At 34.4% G+C, this 26327-nt stretch overlaps 1 pseudogene; it reads right to left on the bottom strand.

Moving 5' to 3' along the window:
* Positions 1-249: 249 nt before the first annotated feature.
* Positions 250-26327, bottom strand: part of LOC109113633 — a 44773-nt pseudogene continuing 18695 nt past the window's right edge.

The following is a 26327-nucleotide window of genomic DNA, read 5'->3' on the forward strand; positions in this document are numbered from 1 at the left end:
GAAACAAACAAACAGAAATGAAGCTCCACAAACATTTAGAAACCTGTAGATGAGAACAACGTTTTTTGTTGAAAATATCTGGTTGAGTGAGGATGGAAAAAGACGCAAGTTGTCTCCTGTTGTCAGTCTCTGGTTTTGAGCAACACGGTGGTGTTTCCTGTAAACTGGTGTCGATGTTCAAAGGGAAAAAGAGATCATCATAACCTTTGACCTACAAAAAGAAGAGGTCTCAGAGACTCACCTGTTTTTCTCTTTGCCGTTCTGGATGGACAGCGTGGCGGTCTGTGGCGTTCCTCTCACTACACACGTATGTGTTTCTCCTGGTCATACCACTAGACACAGAATTGCTCTGCCAGAAATACATATTAAAGTGCGAAGTCTTAATCAGTGGATGCACTGAAATTACAACATTTCATTTAATTAATTCATTTAAATGTATTTACTAATCAACACTGAAACAGGAAAGTTGTACATAAACATTTAAATCGCATATTAACTTTTTAATTATATAAATTGTTTCTACTTCAAAATCGTGTTAAAAAGAAACAATTTAATGAGTATTAAAAAGCCTCAAAACCACATTTATTTTTTCAATTTTGTTATAAACTTGACAGAATTGAAAACAGACTGTTTCATTTTAAAAGTAACTAAGCTTATTGTGGTAATGGATGGTAGGTGCACTAGTGAAGTTTTGTTCACGAAATCAACTGAAAACAGCACTAACTAAAAGATCTCGGTTTAACAAAATAAGGATAAATTAAAAACAATAATTCGATATTTCATACAGCTGACATGTTTACCTGACATCTAACCTAATTAAACGTCAATGATTTCAGCCCTTTAAAACTGTTGTTGCCGAAAACAAATATTTATTTTCAGACACCAAAACTGTGGTGAATAACTAATCTTAATGATTCATTAAATAAACTAAAATAACTATTAAACAATAAAATAACAGATTATATAAGCAGCTTGTTGCTCCATGCTTTAGTCTCACTGAGATACTATTATAGTTTCAAATATTTTGAATTTAAGTTTTAGTAATTTTGTTGTTTTTATCATTTTTTGTGCATCGTATTTTTTAATATGTTTATATTGTTTTCCTTTTATTTCAGTTTAGGTTTAGTTATCTAAGTACATCGAGTAAATTAAAAAGAGAACGGGAAATTAGCTGAAATAAAAGTTTTCTATATTTTATTTGATTTCAGCTAGAGTTTATACTAAGTATTTTTTTATTTAAAGTTTTTGTTGATGGTATTATTTTGTAGTTCACTATACAATTAGATTCTCTTCAGATCTATTTTATACAATCAATGACAATACAAAAGATCTTGGGTGGTACCAACTCACCCCAGGGGCACCGGCGCTCTTTTTTTGCGGTCAGGAATGTCGGCCTTGTTGGGGTTGTTGGCGTTGCCCAGCATGGGGCTCGGTGGAGCCATGCCACGGCTTCCAGATGAGCTGGACTTACGTGCCTGTGCACTGCCCTCCTCTTTATGGTCACTTTCTGCAGAAGTGGTCTGACTTCTCTTGGGTAAACCCACTGAGGGAATGGTTGGACCAGCTGTAGAGGGAGAGGAATGGAGATTAGAAAGACAAAGACCTCACAGCACTATTTAAATTCTGAAAAGTGCACTCACCCCTGGTCACTGTAACGACGCTGTTTTCTGGTTGGAGGAGACGTTCTTTTGGACTTTGAGGTGAGATGGTGACTGGCCATTATTGTGCTCACTGTTGGGTCTGGCCTTCGCCAAAGAGAGGTTACTGCTGGAGCTGGAATCACTCACCTCCAACTGTGATCACACAAAACAAAATGTAAAAACTGCATGAGACAGAAAATTTTTTTATTATGTCTGGATGTATAGATTAATGCACAGAGAGAAGTGAGTGGATGCAATTGGCTAATCCAGTTTGATAAGATAACCAGTAATAAGGGTTTACTGACATGCTACAAGTCTGTAACATTCATAATCAGATGTAAAATTTAGCCAGATGTTTTGACGATGGTTATAAAGACTAGCCCACACTGCAGCTAGGCAGGGAAAGGGTTGGCTAACTGACTTGACCTTTATGAGTGGGTAAATCTAAATCGATGACACCACAATATAGAGCAGAGTGCAACTAAGTGGTAACTCTTTGAAAAAAAGGTACAGCAATTTCCATGAAGGTTATACAACCGATGTCAAATAACACCAGGGAAAAAATGGTTACATTTTGTGCCTAAAATGTCCAAAGGCAAATAGATTTGAAAGTGAAAGTGACGTGACATTCAGCCAAGTATGGTGGCCCATACTCAGAATTCGTGCTCTGCATTTAACCCATCCGAAGTGCACACACACAGAGCAGTGAACACACACACACACTGTGAACACACACACCCGGGAGCAGTGGGCAGCCTTTTTTTATGCTGCGGCGCCCGGGGAGCAGTGGGGGTTCGATGCCTTGCTCAAGGGCACCTAAAGTCATGGTATTGAAGGTGGAGACGAGAACTGTACATGCACTCCCCCCCACCCACAATTCCTGCCGGCCCGAGACTCGAACTCACAACCCTTCGATTGGGAGTCCGACTCTCTAACCATTAGGCCACGACTTCCCCCAGATTTATAGTAGAGACTATAAATCTGCAAACAAAAGCACAAAACGTATTGTTGCAAGAGTATATATCTATTGCTTTCCTAAATTTGTGCCTTAAGGCTGAGACTAGGTGTCAAATCACACTAAAATATCTTACTCAGACACACTACTACTGTTCAAAAGTAAAATTTAGTTAGCAAGGATGAATTAAATTGATCAAATGTGACAGTAAAGACATTTAACAAAAGATTTCTATTTCAAATAAAAGCTGTTTTTTTAGACTTTCTACTTATCGAACAGTCTTGAAAAAAAATAGATAATGGTTTTCACCACAAAAATATGCAAAATCAGCTATGATATCAAATCAGCATATTAGAATGATTTCTGAAGGATCATGTGACACTGAAGATGGAATAATGATGCTGAAAGCTCAGCTTTGCATCACAGGAATAAATGACTTTTTAAAAATACAGTACATTAATAAATAAAATATAATACTTTAGAATTTATAATATATAGAAGTTATTTAATTGTAATAATATTTCACAATATTGCAGTTTTTACTTGATTTTTTAATTTAATTACAATTTTCCCCAAATAAATGCAGCCTTGGTGAACATAAAAGACTTTGTTAAAAAAAATATTTTAAAATCTTACCAAATCTCAGACTTTTGAACAGTACTGTATGCTCTCATTTAGCTAGATCTAAAACCCCCAACTGTGCATTGCAACCAAATAGCATTGTGAATAACTCACCTCAGTAGACTTTCTTCCTAACAGCAGGTAGGTAGCCGTGATTTCATCGTACTTCATCCTGGTTAGAGATTCGTGGATCTCCTCCCTCGAGTAACCCATTCCTACCATGATATCTGCAAACAAACCATATAGCAGCAGTCAATGTAGGATACTGTTACCAGCTGGTTGAGCATCAAAAATGGTTGACCTCCAAGTTTTTCAAAGGCCTCAACAGACTGGACTAATGGCTGCCAATACAGGAATAAACACAGTGATACCTTTTTAAAAACAACCCTTTTCCCAGTAGACTGATAAAACTGTGCATTTTGACTCTTTACATAATTGTGCATAAAAAATGATGATATACAAAAATGCAGAGTAACTGAAAGCTGAGCTACACGCATTTAAGGCAATCTTCAAAAACATCCAAAAAAAAAAAAGTTTTAACATGTTTATTCTAAATCTTCATGAGTAATGTCTTGCTACTTTGTATCTCAACAGCCCTCATAAGTAAAAAATAGAGGCCTATTATAATTCCTGGTATCCTTTTAGCTTTACTATGAAAAAAAGCGATGAACAACTCTCAGTGCCATCACAGTTTCACGTGCTAGACTAAATGTGACGGCCTCGGCTCAACTGAGCTGTTCCTGCACTAGCTGTAAAATGCTTTTCGGGACACAAGAAACTGGGGCTTAGAGATCAATGGAGACGGGCCTGCAGCAGCAGTGGAAAGAACAGGGCCTGTCTGAACTCAGATACCATCGACCCCTGCACTCTGCTCAAACCCACAGGCACACCAACCACTATCAGCGTCACGTTGAAGGAAGCATGCCAGACTAACAGCTTCTGCTAAGCAAAAAAAAAATGGTGATCGACTCTTACGACTTTACGCATGCACTAAAGCCAAAACATCGAAATATTTGGATCTCCCTTAATGGCTTTCGTAAACCATAAAGCTCTGGCTCACTCCCAAGAAAACTCACTAAAAACAATAAAATCATGAGCGGGAGGGAAAGCTCTTATTTACGCCTATATATTTGGATTCTGTTTTGTCTTTCCAGCTAAAAATGCAAAAGCTGTGACTTTCACAAACTTCAGTGCTCAAGAGTTGCCTTTAAATGTGCCATTAAACTGGACATTACTATTCAGGTACACTACTGTTCAAAATGCTTTGTGCTAAATGCTTAATGTAGATAAATGGCAGTAATGAACGTGATCAGATTAATATGTAGCCATAGGACAGTGGTATTAACTTTACTAGCACAGCCACTTGTAATCTCATTGTAAATAATAATACAGCTTTTAGTTTATGTGTGTTAAAGTTCAAAATAAAAACACCAAAAATTTTAAAGTGATGTAAAATGTAAAAGTCACATTTTTAACTTTGAAGCCCCCTGTCCTACAGTAATTTGTTTCTAAAAATAATTGCATGTAATGAAGTGCTGATCTAATACCGATTCTCTTCTGATCCGAGATGTCGAGCTCCGGCTCCACAAACGGCTTGAGCTCGTCCTCCTCAGAGCCTGCGTTGATCCATCGATCCTTCATAATTTGCTGAAGCAGACATATACAGAGCTGTGTGAGAGGTTCTTCTAGATCATAAATATGCATGATTATGCAGGAAACAAAATACATTTTTAAAGTGGGTCAACTGGTAAGAATCTTGACAACAAAATACCATTTGTTCCTTAAAGCTAGAACAGTTTTTTTTTTTTTTTGCAACAACAAAGTACCTATGACTTACTTAAATATAAAAATGTAAATTTTAAGGTTTTTAGATTTATGCATGCATTTATATAAGTTCTGGCCAGATTTATTGTTTGGTAAATTATTTCATCACATGTAGTGCTAAATAAGTGTCCCATATGAAAAGAATATATAATATATTAGTGAGTGTAATATAACACATGATTGAGTGCACAGAGCCTCTCAAATTCTCAATTATTCATCAGCAGATGTCATTTCATTCTGAGTTTCTTGCAACAGGACTATAATTCAGCATGTGCATTATGGGCCGTGATGTGAACAGTATATAACCTGCAAATAATAATAAAGCCCCCAAACAATAGAGGCACTGTTTCACTGCAACTCTGTAAATTTAAAACAGCCAGGGTGAGTCTGGGAATGAGTGTCATGTTAAATTAATTGGGAAGAGAAAGCATGCTGTGATGAAAGTGTGCACTCAGGCTAAAGGTTGTGATGGAGGGAGAATAGAGGGAAAGAAATTTGGCTGTGTTTTTATTGGGAATGTGGAAGAGAGAGGTTTATGTGTTTTTCATTAATCAAGGTGGCACCTTCTATGAACACTGTACACTCTAGAGTCCCAATTCTTTTTTAAAACATTAGATGCAAAAATATTTTTTTGTAAGACCTACTGAAAATGTTTTATTAACCATAAACTAAAACAATTAATGAGAAGTATGTAAAGTATCTTTTTTAAAAACATATTTGATTTTTATTTACATGCAAATCCATCGATTCAACCCTGTAACCCAAATTAATGTAGATAAGAATATAAGATTAAAAAAGAAAAAGCGATCAAACAATTATTCTCTCTGGTTTTTAGGAAATGACTATAAATCAACATTTTAATTAAAACACTGTCTTTATTATTTTTTTAATTTCATAAATTTCAAATATTTAATTTAGATTTTATTGCTAAATAATTATTTTAGAAGAATTTGGAAATGATCAAATAAACAACATTACCCACATTTAAATGAAATAAATTTAAAACATATTTTTTTTTAACTGTGCAATTTTCACATAATTAATTAATTTTATTATTATTATTTATTGCTTGTTGATTTGTGTCATTATACTTAGACTAGGTTTTTATTCTTTTGTATATCATTTCATATATAATAAAATTGCCCATAAAAAAATTACATAAATTTAATTACAATTTTATTTAGTCAATAGCAAACCTCTTAAAATTAAAATAAATAATTAAACAACTATATTTAAAAAAAACCTACTGAGCTTCACAAGCATTTTCTGAAAATAAAGCACATTTTTTGACTTATCAATACATACCTCAGTTGTAGGCCCTATTTATCCTACATCTTCTCACCTCAAGTGTTCCCCGTTTGACAGGGTTCAGCACCAGGAAGCGTTTCAGGAGGTTCTCACAGTCAGTCGACATGTAGAAGGGACTTCGATATTTGCCCCTCAAACACCCGCTCACGAAGCTCCTGCAGGTAAAATGTAATTTTGGCTGTAAAATCTGATCCGATGAGATTTGAAGTCAAATATATGCACACTTGTGGCACACATCTTGAATGCATTTTTACTGAATTATTTAGTGTCATATATGGCTTATTGCTTTAATAAATCACTGATTTCACCCAGCATTTTTCATGAATCTCTACACAAATCCACAGCTTCTCAGTTGTATGACTCTCTGTGAATGTTTAGGAGGGCAAAAGTGACCTTTCTGGGCTGCACACACTAACCTTCAGATTCTGTCCATCAAAGGGCAGTGATCCACTGACCAGTGTGTAGAGTATGACCCCCAGACTCCACACATCCACCTCAGGCCCGTCATACTTTTTGCCTTGGAAAAGCTCGGCCGCATATGGAGGGCTGCCGCAAAACGTGTCTAGTTTGTTCCCAATAGTGAATTCATTACTGAAACCGAAGTCTGCAATCTTAATGTTCATATCTGCATCCAGCAGTAGGTTTTCTGCCTGCATGAGAGAACAAGAGAAAGAGTGAGACAAAGAGGGTCCTTTTTCATGCATATTTCATTTATTAATGATCCATATTAATGATGGAATGCTAAGGGAATTTATAATCTCATCGCATGAAAATTTATATTTATAATTAATATTTATATAATATTATATTATAAATTAAATCAATATGAATTTATTTTTAATTAGATAAATATGAATTAAATGTTATAATGCTAGTACAATAAATAAAATAATTATAATAAATAATAATGAAACTATATTTTTTATAGAGAGAGAGAGAGAGCTTTTTTGTATTGTCTTCAATTTATACACATTAGATATAAATTATACTAAGATATACTGACTGATTGGTACAAAATAAATAAGTAAAAGTTACTAATAATCACAGTGATGAGAATATAAAGATAAAACACTAAAAAGCATAATTGGAATTATAAAAATTTAAAAAGAAAAAAGCAATGGAAATAAATCTGTGTTCTAAAAATGATTTTTTATTTTGGTTTGAAATGTGATTGGGACTTTTATTAGAATCGTTTTTTTTTCATTCAAGAACATTTAATAAGTCACAGAGATCATTAAATCTAATTTGTTTTTTTTTTAAATAATATTTTTTAGTTACAAAAACAAATCCTAAAATCCACTGCTTATTTTCCAAGTTTAAATTCAATTCAGAATCCCAAACTTTGCACTTGCCTGTATGCATAATATAAATGTAATTTCTCTAAGATGCTCCTTACAGTTACTCCGTTCTAACATGCATTTAAGCAGACGGGTACATACAGCAGAAGAAAGAGTGAAAGTGACAGCATATAATACAATATAAAAAAGACCCACATTTCCACCTGGCTTCCTGCACACGAGTCATTTAGACAGCTTCACTCTGACACTGGCCTCATGCATCATTTACAGAGCATCAGTCTGGAAACAAAGCGTGTAATGGCGCATGGGAGACTTGGAGGGGGGAAAGCAGAGGTAAGGGAGACTGGACGAGAGGAAGCAGCATCTTCAGGGGCTCTTGCTCATGTTCTGTCCTCCGTGCCAAAGTACTGACTTAAGCACCATTTTGGTACAAAAGCAACATCTACGTGCAGGGCTTTTAAGAGAGAAAAAATAGCAGTTCTGGTAGAAGATGAACCTAATACTTCAGTCTTTTTGTTTTGCTGGGACAAAAAGATGACCTTACCTTGAGATCTCTGTGGACAATGTGTTTTTGATGGCAATACTGAACCGCTGATACAATCTGAAGAAGAAAAGGAGACAAGGGAGTTTTAGAATGTGGACAGAGACAGAACTGACTGGACGGCAGACAGCCAATACACCACATTAACTGGCATCATCGCTTTTTCCCAGAATGCCATTGATTGGACGGGGGAGCATGTGTGCTGAGGGTCTGACACATGGTCCGGGATGATAAATGAGGGGTGAGAAAAAGACTTGCTGAAACTGACTGCTCAGCACAGCTGACGCTTGGAGCTCCAAACCATCAGAATCAGGTTGTGAGATTACGGTTACAGAATATAGTATAGAATCTATCAAAGAGCAACAAATCTCAATACTTGAAATTGCCACTCAGCAGTTTTTTTTTTTTTTTTTGCATTTATAATAGTAAAAGAAGATTGCTAGTGTTTTTTTTTTATTTGGATACAAAGCAAATGATTTTTAAGGATTGTTGTTTTTTTTTCTTTGTTTAATTATGTTTTTTACTTTTTTTGATGTGAGTGGAACCAAGCGCAAGATCCTCCTTTTTTCATTTTCAAAATTTGGGGTCAGTGATTTCTTTTTTTTTGTTGTTGAGAAATTTATAGTTCTATTTAGCAAGGATACATTAAATTAATCAAAAGTGACAATAAAATATTTAGAATCTGATAAAAGATGTCTTTTTAAAATAAATGCTGTTCTTTTAAACTTTAAAGGTATTCATTAAATAAATAAATATATTGTTTCCACAAAAATATGAAGCAGGTGTTTTCAACATTGAAAATAATCATAAAAAGTGTTTCTTGAAAACAGCATATTAGAAAGGTTTCTATTTTAAATGAATGCTGCTCAGTATGAGTATGAAAAGAAACTAATACTTCTATTGAGCAAGGATGCCATTTAATTGATCACAATTGACAGTTTAGACATTTATAATATTTAAAAAAAAAAAACTATTTTAAATAAAAGGCTGTTCTTCTGAATTTTATTCAGCAGCAAATTCTAAAAAAAAAACAAATTCTAAAAAAGTTTCCACAATTATGTTAGGAATCATAATGATTATCTGAAGGATAATGTGCCACTGATGCTGAAAATTCAGCTTTGCATTACAGGAATAAATTACATTTTAAAATATATCAAACCACGATATAAGATAATTATTTTACAAAATTTCTACATGAAATGAAAATTCACCCCATCTATTTTTCTAAATGCATGTGATAGTTGGTATTGTAAAAGGATTCATCCATGTAAGTTTCCTTTTTTGATTTTGATTTTTTTTGTTGTTGTTAATTTTTAAGTGAAAGAAAGAATTCTCCAAACTCTTGAACGTTTGTGTAAGCTTGTCTGCTACACAGAGATGACCAACCAAACACTCCTCACATCATCTTGATTATCACATTAGACTCTTCTGGCAGTAAAAGTAATCACAGGTGACAAATATGCATTATTTTTATAATTGCATTGAAAAATGAACAACATTTGCTTCCACATTCCATTACACAGATCCTGACAAAATCTGCAGGCTTTTTCTGTATTTTCTACACAGAGTTAGAGGAAATCTGCAGTGGGGCAGAGACTGCTCCTATTAAATTAGCTAAAATATTTAATAAACCAACATTTACAAATTACGTATCTCCAAAAACATTACTTTAATAAAATACCGCTTTTCATATTGTTAATGTGTAATCCTCTCAAATTACACCTCATAATAATAGTGGATTTTCTCGTCTCGTTCTCAAATGCACAACATTCTGGATACGTTTAATATTCATGCAGCTCTATCCGTGTCCCAGACATCAGATACGGGGACCGATTTCCATTTCTTTCTCCGGCTGGTGGAAGAATCTGGTGGTTTTTCTGCTCTGCTCAGAAATCTCTGCGGTGCTTCATGCCTGACCCAGATAAGCTGTCTCCACAGCAGCAGCAGCAGCAGCAGCAGCAGCAGCACAGGACTCAGACGGAGGAGAGGAGGATGGGAGGGAGACCCCACTGCTATGACTACAGATGTCTGCATCAGCTGCGGGCAAACCCACCGTCCTCGTCCATTAGACCGATGGGTCGCAGTGGGATGGAGGGAGGTTGGAAGGGGTCTTCGGGTAATTAAATGAGCAAATGATGCTGTCAGTGGGTGGCTGTCTCATTAGAGCTCTCTCACTCCACTCAACACCTGGAGCTTTTTTGTTGACAGCACATTTGGGCGTAAATGCAGCATCTAGCGACAGTTAAAGCTTATGGCTGCCATCACTGTCTGTATTTGTCACCCATGATTCATTTATTACATTTAGCTTATGATGGGATTTTTAAGATTAATGGAGTAGCATTTGCTGGTCAAGTGATCTTGACATGGTGGTGGTCATAATAAAACATGCTCACCTTTAGGTAGAAAAAAAAACTTAAATATTCTTAAATAATCTAGGACACCGATGCGTCTAGCATAATTTAAAACTGTGATTTCAACTGATTTTTCATTATTTTTGAAATAATTAAAGTATTATTTAAAAAATTTGTCAACAATACCATTTTTTTAAATCTACAGATTTTTTGACAAAAAATACCATCGTTCTAACTAAAATTAAAACCAGAATTTGACTCGATTTCACTTTAAATAAAAGAAAAACATTAACTGAAATAAACTACGTAAATTAACTACATAAAACAAAAAATGATATAGACATTATACAAAAATGTTAAAATTAAACTAAAATGCCAAAAACACGCAACAAAATTACTAAAACTTCACCTAAACTCATTCAAAATATTAACAAAAACTATAATAGTATTTCACTGCTACTAAAATATTACTGGGATGGAATACTAGAATACTGCTTAAAATAAAATAAAATAAAATAAAATAAAATAAAATAAAATATCATGGACACATATAGTTATTTATTTGAACAAAAACAAAATCTTATAAAAAAAAAAGAAACTTATTTTTGTGTAAAAATGGCTTAACTTTTGGAAGTCTGATCAAATAAGAAGGAGACTGTGGTTAATATAGTTCATTTGTTTGGTCGTAATAGAAATTGAGTTGGGTGCAATGCATTGTTGTCTTGTTCCACAAGAGGTTCTTAAACTGTTCGAACCATATTTAGTTTATGACCCCAAACTAAAAGTCATGTATATGGGCCACATTCGGCCCACTGGGAAACCGTTCACGCGGCTGCCACAGGAACCATCGACTGCCAATCACACAAGCGTCGCCCAATTGCAGTTCACAGCTAGCTGTTTCCAATGCATCCAGGAGGAGTGTGAATGGACAGGGCGGTCTGGGTGAGAGCGATAGGGCGGGACAGGGCTGTATCGAGTACACTGCAGTACTGTACCTGTCTAAATTTAGCTCTGGCGCTCCTTCTCCTTCATTTCGTCCATGTGCTACGAGGTAGTCAAACACCTCCCCTGTGGAGAGAAGAGACGCACAGGGTGAATCATATAGCACTCTTGGTTTCATATGCTTCATTATGTAGATTTACAGGGCTGGTTGCACAGGATTACATAACATAATATGGAGCTCATAAGCAGTCAGTGTCACATTAGCTTCATCAAACTCACCACCACTGGCATACTCCATCACCAGATAAAGTGTCTTTTCTGTTTCTATGACCTCAAACAGCTTTACTGTAGAAAGAGACAGAAAAAAGGAAACATGAAAATCAATTATCATTATCCTGCTGGTTTTATTGTTGCGACTCGAGTGCACCAAATTATTCTTTGCTTGTATTGCAGGCTGATATGACAAGTTGTCTGTCTTCATGAATGCAGCAAAACACAAAAGTAAAAGTTTTTGGTTACTGACATCAAGTCTTGACTACTAATTAACTCACTGCCATAACTTTCTTTTTTCACAATTATAATGTTACAATGCACTTCAAAACATGGCCGTAACCAGGGTTTAAAAATTAGTGAGGTCTGTGCTATAATAACCTGACCTGTGTATTAATGTAAAATACTACTGCTTTTGGCTGCATTGATAATATTTCTGACAGATAATATGATGATATTTTTTGCGTTTCCCTTGCTGAATGTGCTATCCTGTCAGCAATAACCTGTCCATGGGCTATTTTGATTACTGTCAGTGTAAGTGCCGGCAATGCAGTGTTGCCAGATATTGCTACAAAAACAGAAAAATAAATATTGTTTTTATTTTTTTTGTATTAATTTTTTTTGGAAAATAAGATGAAATATTGCTGACTCTAAACTGAAACTTCTCACTTTATTAACTTTCTACAGTGTCATGTTAAGTGGAAAAGACAAGTCAAAAGATGCTTATAATAGCTGGATCTGGCAACACAGAGACTGCGTCGGCGCCCTCACTTATACCTCTCTCAAGTCTCGTTCACTCTGGCAGAGTCTTGGAGTGATCATTTTCATACCACGGATGCTAAACATTCTTGCAAACTGTCTAAACTGAATTATGCATGCAGACATTCATATGAGGAGTTTTAAACAGCAAAGAAGTCATTAAGTGAGCAAATTTTATTTCTGACCCTGAAAAATTTACCACGGTGTGTATATATCAATATTTATTATAAATATTTATAAATAGGACTTTATATCAAATATTTATTATACACTTTTTATTTTTGTTTTGATTTGTTATATAATAAGGTGTTTTTGTTTTTTGTTGGTTTGTTTTTATCATTTATAATGTAATTCTGTAATACAGTGAAATATTATTACCATTAATTTATTTTTGAATTTATTCCTGAATCTTCAGGAACCATTATTTTAGTCTTCAGTGTCATATTTCTTAACAATGTTGAAATCAGTTGGTGTAAACAACTAGAATGTTCATAAGAACAGCATTTATTTGAAATAGGGAATTACATTTCATAGATGTCTTTACTAACACTTTTGACCAATTTAATGCATTCCTGCTGAATAAAATTAATTTATTGCAAAAAAAAAAAAAAAACTCTTGCTATGTTTTATATATATAATATAATTGTATATATATAAATGTATATATATATAATTGTTCACTGTTAAATTCATGTTGTTATTAATACAGTTTGCATTTCTTAAAATATGTACAAGTAGAAATTAACATTGACCTAGTTTAATAAGAGCAGTTAAACTACTGCACATTGTTAGTTCATAATACCTTTAATGAGATAACTAATTGATGCTATCTTTATTTTGGGATGTAAAATGACCTGGGCATTTCTTTACAAGTAAAGTATTTTCTAAAACCCTGTGATTCAGCATCCTAATCACCGTTTCTCCAGCCGTACTCTTAAAGCATCTAAATGAGCTGAAATGTAATTCACAGATTGCCTGCAGAGCTCTTCCCTGTTGACCTACAACTGCACAGACATGCGCCGTGTCTCAAGGAAAACGTTACTGAAAGCTGCTTTAGATGTGAGTGACGGGCCAGGTTTAAGTAACACTACCCCACGACACACAGCATCAAACGCTTACTCCCTTCATGTATGCTAAATTTAGTAACAGCATAAACACCAGCGAAGGCAGCGCTCTGCTTCTGTGATGATGTTCAAGTTCAGAGACACACAAACACATTTGTGATCTGTTAACAAAACTTCATCTATTCAGAAAATAGGTCATCATAAATATGTCAGGCTAATATGCTTCTGCCATCATCTTAAAAAGAGTGGTGCGCCTAAAAAATGAAATTGTGTCATTATTTACTCACCCTAACGTTCTAAATTCTTTAATGGAACAAAAAGTTTGGTAACACATTTGAAATTTTGGTAACAAAATTTGGTAAGATGGAACAAAGAATTTTCTGAATAATTATTATACAACTCTTGCAAGTTAATGGCAGTGTGTCAAGCTATGATTCTATATATATATATAATTGTTGGAAATAATTGTGTTTAATAGTAGAATTCCTGGTGAAAACTACATTACCCATGATTCTGCAAAAAACTATCAACTAAAAAGCTGTATACACAAACATACAAATGCAAAGCATCATGGTACTGTAGTTCTTTCCGTTATTAAAGTTTTTTGTCTGATTTTTAAATATTTTTTTGCATCATATCAAAATTTGTATTAATGTGATTTGCCTTATAGCTGTTTAATACTTTAAGACTTTTTAAGAATATCAGTGAATAAAGGCTTTAATGTATCCTTTTCTCACATTAATATTCAAAAGACTTGTATAGTGAATTTTTTTTTTGGAGTTTTGTTTGTTCATGCTTGATACATTACAAGAGCTGTATAATGACTTTTCAAATATTTCCACAGAAATTTTTCCACAGACCAAAAATAACAGCATACAGGTTGGAAACAACATGAGGGCGAGTGCATAACGAAGAAACTTTCTTTTAGCGCTGCCCTGAATGTGCCACGCTCCGTGTTTGACACAGCCAGATCCACATCAACACCACCCACATCCTCTTCTAGCAATCCACTCCGCCTTTTTCCCTCATTTGCGAGAAAAGGACAAAAAGTAGGTCATCTCTGGAGCAGTGATAGCGTGTGACCAGACGCTGTACTCTTATGGAGTAGACGATGCCTGAGCGTGTGCCGCCACACAGATAATTGCAAAGGGCATCGCATGAGAAAGCGGAAGCGAGCGTTGTCATGACGACACACCGGATTCCTGATTCCTGGAAAGATGCTCTATATTCTCAGAAATAATGAGTGCAGATGAAAGACAATTGAATGAGGGGCGAGCGAGGAGAAAGGCTGGCTTTCAGAGGTTATGTGAGGAGGCTGACGGAGGTAAATTCTGAATGAAGGAGAAAGGTAAGGAAGTGTGTGGGCCATAGCTGGGAGTTTGAAATTACCTTTCCTCCTACTCACTGTTAACACATTACCTTCACGACGATGCATCAAACACTTTCACTGGTTAAGTCATTCATGTGAAACATGCATAATGTGCAAATGGAACAGACATGGCTAATACAACAAAAACACACACAGCACAGACGTACTGAAAACAATAGTGCTGGGAAGTCTGATTCATTTAAACAAGTCACTCCATTCTGGACACTGTTTTTCAGTGACTAAAAGAAACTATTTGTACTGTTACATTGTTTTGTATGGTGCCTGGGAGGTGACTAGTTCGGTTCACTTAGTTTTTCATTTCTTTATTTAACCAGGTTAAAAAACTCATTGAGATTAAAATGGCAAGAGTGACCTGGCCAAGAAAGCAGCAACAAATAGTATAGTTTACATCATAATACAAAACACAAATCAAAGATCTCAACAACAATTCACCAAAGGATAAAACACACAGTGTGTTAAAAGTAGCTTAAATTCATGTAATGATGGAAACACGGTCATCTTTAGAATGCTTTGTAGATTATTTCAAGCCAAAGTAGCATTATATCCAAAACCCTTTTTCCTTAGCTCTGTTCGAACCCGAGGGACTTTAAAATATAACAGATCATTTGAACGTAGATTGTAGCATACTTCGATTTAGAAAAACTCAAACAAGATGGAGTTAGACCACAAATAGACTTATAAATAAAACAATACCAATTAAAACTTCTTTGGGTATACAACGATGGTAACTCAGCCTTCTCATATAAAGTACAATGATGTGTTTGATAACTACAACCAGTAATAAAACGTAAAACACTATAAAAAACAGTATTAAGTTTTTTAGATAATATCTCGGGCATTCATATACAGCAGATCGACATAATCCAAAAGTGGTAAGAAGGTAGCAGATACACAAAATATTTCCTTGCTTTAAAAGAAAAAATAAAAATCTATTTCTGTAGTAAAACGGCAATTTCAGCTTAAGTTTTGAAATTAATTTATCAATATGTAGCTTAAAAGTTAACTGACTATCAAATAGGATGCCCAGGTACTTATAACTTATAACATATTCTATTTTTGTTCCCAGGAAGGATATATCAGGAAGATCACTTGGTACAGCTTTAGAATTTGAAAAAAATCATTAAACTAGTTTTATCTGTGTTTAAAACCAGCTTAAGCTGACATGAACGGAACTGAACAATTTCAAACGCTGTAAGTTCACTGTAAATAGTGAAGTGCTTGTGAAGCTGATGAAGCACAGCAGTAAATAGCAGTGTTGTCTGCATACAGATGGAACTTCGCATTTGGAATATTATTGCATAAATTATTTACATACAAGCCAGGCTTGTATGTATGTTTTGTCATGGCCATGATATATTAATTTGTGGGAACGTCATATTAACTCGTGGGAACGTGATATTATGTCGTGGCCACGAGATCATTTTGTTCGAGGTAACGACATCCTTATGTCGTGGCCTCAAGATGCTATGTTAAGGGAATGACATCCATTTCTTTGTGTCCACGACTTCTTATGTTAAGGGAATGACATTTTTCTCATGGCCACGAGTTTAATGCGCAAACAAACCTGCGTGACCATAGCAACCTATGGTGCTATGGTCACGCAATTTTGTTTACGCATTAAACTCGTGGCCATGAGAAAAATATGTTGTTTCCTCAACATAAGAAGGAAGGATGTCGTTGCCATGACATAATATCATGTTCCCACGAGTTAATATGATGTTCCCACAAATTAATATCTCGTGGCCATGACAAAACTAAGTGAACCGACCATGTCACCTCCCGGGCACCGTAGTTTTGGTCATTACTCATAAGTGTTCTCAGAAGTCTTGACAAAGTCTTTTGTGTAGTGAAATAGATATTTAGCTAAATCCTGTTTTCTGAAAAAATTTATCAACAACAAAGTTCTCTCAATCCTACAAACACTATACACAAGATTTTCAACAAATTATTAATAAAACATGATTCAAAAAAGCAATATGTGAAGTAACTACCATCTTCCATTCAATTGTACACACTTAAAGGCTGCATGGCTTGGGATTCTGCATGCTCAAAATTAATAAAGTTTATACACTACCGGTAAAAAGTTTGCAGTCTGTGAGAATGTTTTTTTAAACAAGACACTTTTGCTTACAAAGGCTGCATTTATTTGATCAAAAATACAATCAAAACAGTAATATTGTGAACTATTAAAAATGTTAATTTAAAATAACCACTTTCTGTTAAAATATATGTGACCCTGGACCACAAAACCACTCTTAAGTTGCACAGTTATTTTTGTAGAAATAGACAAAAAAAAAAAAAAAATTGTATGAGTCAAAATTATCGATTTTTCTTTTATGCCAAAAATCATTAAAATATTAAGCAAAGATCATGTTCCATGAAGATACTTTGTAAATATCTTACCGTAAATATATCAAAACATAATTTTTGTTTAGTAATATGCATTGCTAAGAACTTCATTTGGACAGTTTTAAAGGCGACTTTCTCAATATTTTGATTTTGTTTGCACCCTCAGATTAAAGATTTCAAATAGTTGTATCTCAGACAAATATTGTCCTAACAAACCATACATCAATGGAAATCTTATTTATTCAGCATTCAGATGATGTATAAATCTCAATTTCAAAAAACTGACCTTTATGACCGGTTTTGTGGTCCATGGGCACATATTTTAAAACATGATTTATTCCTATGATGGCAAAGCATTATTACTCCAGTCTTCAGTGTCACATGATCCTTCAGAAATCATTCTAACATGCTGATTTGCTGCTCAAGAAACATTCCTCATTATTATCCTCCTTTTTAATCAACGGTTATGCAGCTTATATTTTGTGGAAACTGCATTTATTTGAAATAAAATGAAAGTTTTAACTATTTTGATCAACTTAATGCATCTTTGCTTAAATAAAAGTAAAACCAAAAATCTTACTGACCTTAAAATTTTGAACATTAGTGCATATAGCAGCCTTTATATTTTAAGAAGGGAGCACCTCATAAGGGGATCATCATATTTGTCATCTAAAAGGGGTCTTTGTCATCTTAAAGTTTGAAAACCCTTGTGCAATATCATAGTGTCACCACTGACCAATCAGCATCCAGAACTAGAACTACATACTTTATAATAGAAAACAAGGGTCTCTCATGAACACAAACACCTGCTCATGTTTGGGAATGGCAGATGGGGGTCGCTGAGGGCCGATTAAGGTATTGGGGTGAGTGAGGGGCCAGGGGCCACACAGAGATGACATCATGAGATGGGGGGAGGAGAGGCATGCGCAGGCCGTCAGATGATGGATGCTCAACAATGGAACACACAGAGGCATACAGGAGTGCTTTTGTACTGCCGGGAGGAGCCGCTCGGCCATCTGAATAGGAGCGGTGTGGCGGCTCTGGGAAAAGCAGAGGGAGTTCCTGCACAGGGGATTAGAGAGGCCTCCACTACAGTCCGCTTTGTGTGCCACATTCCCAAACATCTCCACAAACAGAAAGAGAGAGAGAGAGATTGCACTTCTAAAAACTGATTACTGGTGGACAACTTACCAATATTTGGATGATTTAGAATCTTCATTATTCTTACTTCCCTGAAGAGCTGAAAGAGAAGACAGAAAAAGCTAAATTAGAGGATGGGCTGCATTTTTACTGAGAAAAAAACAACAACAACAGTGTACAAGTGGTGTACAAAAGTTCGGGGCAAATTTTATTTTTTTTTTTAAATACATTATTACTGTTCTTTTGAAATTTCTGTTAATTATGGAATTCTGAATAATAAGGTAACATGACTTTTTCACAAATATATTAACTGTTTTCAGCACTGATAATAACAGTAAATGTTTTTGAACAGCAAATCGGGATATTAGAATGATTTCTGAAGGATCATTTGACACTGAAGACTGTAGTAATGATACTGTAAATAAGGGTTATTATAGTTAACTGAAATTATTGTTGTTACTTGAAATATAAATAAATGTCATTAATTTTACATTTATTAAAATATAAAAATCATACTTTATTTCAACTAGTTTGCAAGGCAACTTTCCAATTTTCCATTAAGTTAAACTTGATGTACTACAGTAAAATAACTAACTGAAATAAAAAATTATAAAAACTATAGACATACTTAAAAACTAAAAAATAATAAAAATGCACAACAAAATTACTATAACAGAAAATATGAAATAGCATCTAATTTAAAATATTAACAAAACTAAAATACTATCTCAATGATACTTAATTCACACTGCAATCATAGAAATATATGGCATTTATAAATATATTAACACAGTGATTTTGAATTATAATAACATTTCACAATATTCATGTTTTTACTGTAGTTTTGATCAAATAAATACAGCTTTGCTAAGCACAAGAGACTTATTTTAAAAAAGACTCTAAATATGGCTGAAGTTCCTCCCTTTAATGAGAATCTATGGAAATTTTGTTTTATTGTTCAACAGGCAAAAATGCATGTAGGAGCATTTAGAAGAGAAAAGTATATATATATATTATATGATATATATATATATATATATATATATAATATATATCTATATATATATAGTACACTTGCTGTTCAATTCAATGAAAAAAAATAAGTTCATTTCTGTTCCATAATCCTCTCTTTACATTATCACCATATATCCATATATAAGCTCTCCTGAGCCTTCCGAAAACACTTTAGCATTTCAGCCAGCCTCTTTCACATCCAAACACGCACCGATTATTTTCAAGAGTCTAGTATGTACGTCACACTGACGCGTGCAGTCACACTCGAAAAGACTGAAACGTGAGAAACAGTCAAAGGTACAAAATGTTTTGTGTCCGTTTCACAGAGTTCAATAGTCAGTAACCACTGCACAAAAAGAAACTACCAAAAATCAATACACCCCTCTGAGTGCAGGGCTAATTAGGCTCTTAGTCAGCCAGCAATCTATACTAAAGCACTAGTACAAACACTATTCACATGCTTTCTCATATATCTGAACATGGAGACAAGGTCAGGTACATTAGAGACGAAGGATAACCTGAGCTGACATCAAAGTGGACGCTTGCGACCCTTGAACCCCAGCGCTGTGGTACAGTAGAGCGAGACAGATCCAAATGATGGCATCTTATTTCAACATGCCAGAGAGCGTAAAAGACTAAATTTAGCTGTAAACACAGCCTGTGGCTTTGTACGTGAATAGTGGAAACACGATCTGCAGACGATGTGCAGTTTATTTTCCACACAGATAGGATTGAATCTACAGTGCCACAGCAAAAGAAATAATATTTTATCAAACATGCAGACTTCACTGAATGTGATGAGACAAAACGTAAATGATGCCAACATGACACATCTTTTTATTATGACGTCTTTGTTGACAGGTTTCGTGATAATCGGGGCCTGATAACAGGCCGGCGGCATTTAAAGTGGCAAAACAGATTAACGTGATCACAGTCTGGGGCTTTTCCTTATGACTTGCAGAAAGCAGGATGCTGGGAGCACATGTTCTAGAAAAGACTGCACAGCCGTAGTTTCAGCCCGCAGCCACCAATTACAGAGCACTAATTAAAAAGAGCGAGGTCTCCGCTAATGAGCGGAAGCTATCCAGACATAGATGGGTATGGCGTCTAGAGCAGAGCTGCTATGAGGTGGAACATCAGCTGTTTAACATCTTCTGTGAATCGTAAGTGATGAGTCATCAGTAGTATCAGAAGTGGGGATGGACATCCAGAGCTTCCTGTTTAGATGTCAGCACAGCACACTGCAGGGAGTCTAAAACAATTACTCATCACTGAACCATCTGCGTCACTTATAAGAGAAAAAAAATATGTAATGATGAATAAGAATTAATGCAGAAGAAGTGAATTGATGAATAAAAATGATTTATGGCATTATTTTTTAAAGCATCTTAAAAAGTGACTAAATTTTTTGCACTGCACTATATATGGATAATGCTAACAAAATTAGTCACAATAAAAATAACTTAAAAAAAAAAAACAAGTAAGAATTCAGATATTATTCAAACATATGATCAACAATAACAATAACTGAGATCACAATAAGCTAAATATATACAAAATCTTAATTTATAAAATTCTGCCAAAAAACCCAGCCCCCCAAATTTCAACATATGAAAATAATAAAACATAATAAAATAAAATTGTAAATAAATGGCAGTGCATGTGTAGTATCAATTAGAACAGACTGAAAAAAACTAGAAGATTTGTTTTCAAAGAATAATGCCCCAAATTTAAACTTGTGAAAAAATCTAATGTAATAAACAAACAAACAAACAAACAAACAAATAAAGCATATGTAGCATCAATCTGCTCAGACTAGAGCCGTTTGTTTTCAACTAATAACAACTTAAATTTTAACATATGGAAATAATAAAAATGATTAAAATAATAATTATTAAATAAATATATGAATGAATGAATAAATAAAGCATATGTGTAGTATTAATCAAACAATCAGTCAATAACTTAAATTTAAAATTATGAAAATAATAAAACTTATAAATTAAATAATTTATAAATAAATAAATAAATGTAGTGTGTGTAATATTCTAGACTAAACAGTCTGTTTTCAGTGAACAATAACTTTTTATTATTTATGAAAATAAAAAAATGAATAAAATGTCAAATTAAAATAAATAAATAAATAAATTTAGTGTCTGACTAGTATCAATCAGGCCAGAAGAATGATTTGTTTTCAACAAATAGTGACTTTTCATCTGTTCCCATCATAAAGCTCTATACAGAATATAGAAGAACATAGATGCCATCATTTTTCTATAAAGAAGAATTATACAGACTTCTGATACATCCTTTTTGAAGTCTGAACGCTCCAGTGCCCCATTAATTGTAACTGCATGGAGGAAGGAATGACTAGGAGGTCTGGAATGAGACAAAAGGTGAGAACCTACCCATCTACTTCATCAAACTCTAGGTGGACTGAATGTTCTCCTGTAAATAACACACTGTGTAGATGCCATGCTCTTCAACATCAAGTGCCTGATGTTGTGTGTGTAGGAGGGAAGCAGCACTGCAGAAAAAAGCCTTCTCTACAACACATGCATGCACTTTTGTAAATGGATGCAATCTTATCTGTAATATGCCTACAAGGAATTAGCACAGCATTTACTTTAAAGTGCCCCTATTATGGATTTTTAAAAATACCTTTCATGCAGTGTGTTACACAGCTCTGAGTGAATGAAAACGTCCTGCAAATTTTAAATCTAAAAGTGCACCGTGTATAAAGTTATTGTCTTTCAAAAGAAAGAGTATGAATAGTTTATTACCCATAATAGGGGCACTTTAAGCGCTCTCATGCATGTACGTTAAAGTGCACATGTTCAACATTGTGGCGTTATAGCAGAATTGCAGCATGCACTTTTGCCCATGTGCGCATCTCTCTAAAAATGTGTGGTTTTCTCATGGCCTGAGGTGGAAGCTACTTCCTGTGTTTCACAATGAATACACTCAATGGTGTTCTGTGGGAAAACACACAGCACTGCTGAATAATTCACTAGAGTTTCACAAAGTGATGATGCTTTTCTTTTCAATCGCTGAAGACCGTCTGCCTTTGCCTTTAGTGCTACAGCTGGGAAAAGCACACCAAGTCAAAATCATCAGACATGAGGAAGCAGAATGAGTCCGGTTGGTAGTGTTTTAAGGGCAATTGAATGTTTGATCACTGGTTGGTGCCATCAAGGAATCTCAGAAGTAAGCAAAAAACCAAACAGCTTAACTTACTCAGGTCTGATCCACTTTTTAAGATTGAATTTGATCCAAATTCCCAATAAAAGCCCTACATTTTATTCTCAATGAATATTCTGTTTCACTTATAGAAGTACATACACACTCACACACAAATTGTTGTAGGCTAGTAGATTTACCAAATAAACAAGTAACACACGGATAAATTATTTGAAAACTATTTTAGAACAATCAATGAACCAGTGAATTTGGCTGAGGTTAAGAACACATGAGAAGGGCCACAGACGCATGTTGAGTCTCATAAGTACAAACAGGCTAGCTTGAGAAACCACAGAAAACAGCTCATTTCTGCTCCGAGTTCCTGAAGTGACAGGAAGAGGTTTTTGTCTGTGCTTTTCTATTCACTTACTAAAAGCCAAACAGATTAGCATAATCCACAAAAGTCTTTTGAGCAGTAAATGTAGGGCTGTCAATTTAATACATTAGTGCAAGTAATTATAAAATAATATTCCTAAGGAATTATCATCAGAGCCACTGAAGTACTGAATTAATCACCTGAGCTGTAAATGCTATTTGACTAATCACTCTGGAGATGCAGAAAATGACATGACTATGTTTGATTGGCTGATGGCACTGCAAGAACATACACAACTCCTCACAAATAACTATTTTGTGATGTCAGAAATTAAACCCCAATTCATGATTAAGCTCTAAAAAAAGAATTGTAAAACAACAATCCAATGAGATAATATCTTCAATAATAAATTTAAGAATTATAGCTTTCAAAAATATTTTTGAATGGATGCCAAATTATAAAAAATTCTCCAAAATGCAAAAAAAATAAAAGAAAAAAAGAAGTAGTAGCGTTTTTATATGAATATATTTTAAAATGAAATTTATTCTTGTGATGCAAAGCTGAATTTCAAGCATCATTACTCCAGTCTTCAGTGTCACCTGATCCTTCAGAAATCATTCTAATATGCTGATTTGCTGCTCAAGAAACATTTTTGTTTTTGTTATTTAGGTTGAAAACAGTTGTGCTTCTCAATATTCTTTTATGACTTCTTTTTTTATTATTCTTTTATGACTATCAAGTCATAAAGGATCCTGTGTTGATGGCTCTGTGAAGGAAAAGTAAAAATGCAAGCTAATTTCCCAAGGTTACTAAAATAGCCCCACCCACCACTGTACAAACACCAATCACACACTGGTCACTCTGGATACCAGTAGGCAACTGGCAGTGGGGAAACAGGAAACACTTCTGCAGTCCCTCAACAATCACCCCACACTCCCCTCCTCTCTCAGCAGCACATCTCATAAACAGGAAGTCTCTCATAGAGACGCAGTCGTTTGTACCAAGTGAGAAAGAGAGGGGCCGTCCACACTGCACACACAGTTCTCACCACTACAAATACACATCTGTAGCATATGAGCTGCTGCGGTAATACAGACGAGCACTTAACATGTTCACAGTTATTATGAACTCCATAGACGATAATGCAAAATAATTAGACTAAATACGATAAAAAAATGGGTGATTTTGGGTTATAAAGGTTTCAAGTTTCAATAGTTTCAAGTTCTCAGCAGGCAATAATATTCACAAATTGTGGTTAGCACAATTTGTGTTGGGAAAGTGTTCACTTTTCCCTTTTATAAGTTGAAAACAATTAGTTTTTCTACACTAAATATACACAATTATTTGCATATTTAAATAATAATATTTTTTAAAATAATAAAAAAATTAATATTAAGTTACAAAACAATAATTATTTATTATTATTGCTGTTGTTATTTTTTTTAAGTATTGCTTGTAAAGCACATTTAATTTAAAAGTACCCTATAATTATTTATTTTTATTTTTATTACTGTTGTTACTGCGTTTTAATTTTGAGATTTGCTAAATAACATTTAAAGGTCTTATTAAATTATTAATGTTTCTAAATATTAACTTTAACTCATTCATTGAGCATGGTAATCCAAATCCAAAAATGGGGGAAATAAGTGATTAAATATACAGTATCTACAGTGTATTCCTAATTGGTTATTTGACTGTTTTCCCTCTAAAATCAAAACCTGCAACCCATTTTCAGGTCATGTCATATGACTCAGGTTGGTCAAAAATACCAACGATACTCTCCACACACTGTCGACATGACAGAGAAGTAAAGATTTAAAAGTGTCTACAGTGCTAGAATCTCTAAAAGGACAAGAAGGTACAAAAACTCGTACACAAGAACAAACACACACAATATTAAAGGGGCTATTTGATTACAGATTTTTTTTTTTTTTGAGATAAACAATACACAAAACCCAAAGAAATAGCACATTTTTCTTTGAGCACTTTGACTTGATGATCTATCAAACAGAATGGCCCTAAAACACTAACCACAACAGGAAGTCAAACTTAATGCACAAACACGTGCTGCTACATAACACATGACTCTAACTATATTTCCTATTTTAATAAACACTCAGAGCTCATATTCAGTTCCTTCTGAAGTTGCAGGAGAAACATTGTCCACCTGATTAAGATGACATTCGGACATTTATAAGGGGATAGTGTGTAAAATAAGAAAGTGTAAGTGGGACACATTTAGGTAGAGAAAATAATCCAGAGATGAAGGGTATGAGACAGCTTTAAGCTCTCACTGAAGCGTAAGGGTGATATAGCTTCCTAAAAGATTGCATTTTCCTTTTCTGCTTTGATAAATCCAGGCTGCCATCCAAGATATCAGGGCAAGTTATTAAGAGCTTCCAATAAAAAAAAAAAAAACCTGTGAGCCAAGATTCACCTTCACCTGATAAACAAAGAGCTTATAGGAACCAGAAAAGTAGAAAAGGAACAAGTAAAAGTAAAATAAACACGTTTGGGCAGGACATACAAGTTTTGGACCCACTTAAGGGTGAGTGAGCGCAGACCTTCATCACAATTACTGAAAATTATAATTACAGAACATTATAAGATTCGCTCAGAGGGATCTCTCGGCTGGCCTAATTGGACAAGAGCCCACTTTCCCTCAGCAGCATGTTAAAGTGTTTGTGTCTTTAACTTCCTCCACGGCTCATTTCCCCGTTTAAGGTACATGCAAACATCAGTTACCATTCCTCATGCTCTTCCACTTCTGAGAACATGAAACGGCTCTCAAATTACTCATGAAAACAGATAAAATAAGTGCTTAGAATGCACCAAAAAACAAAATGCCTGCTAGGTTGTCATGACATATCCCCGATTATATTTTAGTGCTTCATTATGTGCTTGTTTAAGGATCGTTTAGAAAAGGACGAAATAAGCCATACAAGAAACAGAGGCAATAACTACCTTGTATATTTTTTTCTTAAGAAAAATGTGTTCCGAGTGCTTGCCAGGACATTGCTTTGAGGTTGCTAAAGTCTTCAGAGTGTTTTTTAATACACTAAAATTCTAAACTAAAGTTTAGGGTTGGTACAATTTATTTATTTATTTATCATTATTAAAAAAGTTCTAAAAAAAAAAAAAAAAAAAAAAGAAGTTCACCAAGTGCTCAACAAGGCTGCATTTTTTTTTTTTAAATGTCAATACTGAAAACATTTGCACTGCTTAATATTTTTGTGGAAATTGTGATAAATTTTTTCACAAAACATAAAGAATTTATTAATTGAACTGTTTTTTTTTTTTTAGAG

Source organism: Cyprinus carpio, unplaced genomic scaffold (genome assembly GCF_018340385.1).
Source record: "Cyprinus carpio isolate SPL01 unplaced genomic scaffold, ASM1834038v1 S000006759, whole genome shotgun sequence".
Lineage (NCBI taxonomy): Eukaryota > Metazoa > Chordata > Actinopteri > Cypriniformes > Cyprinidae > Cyprinus > Cyprinus carpio.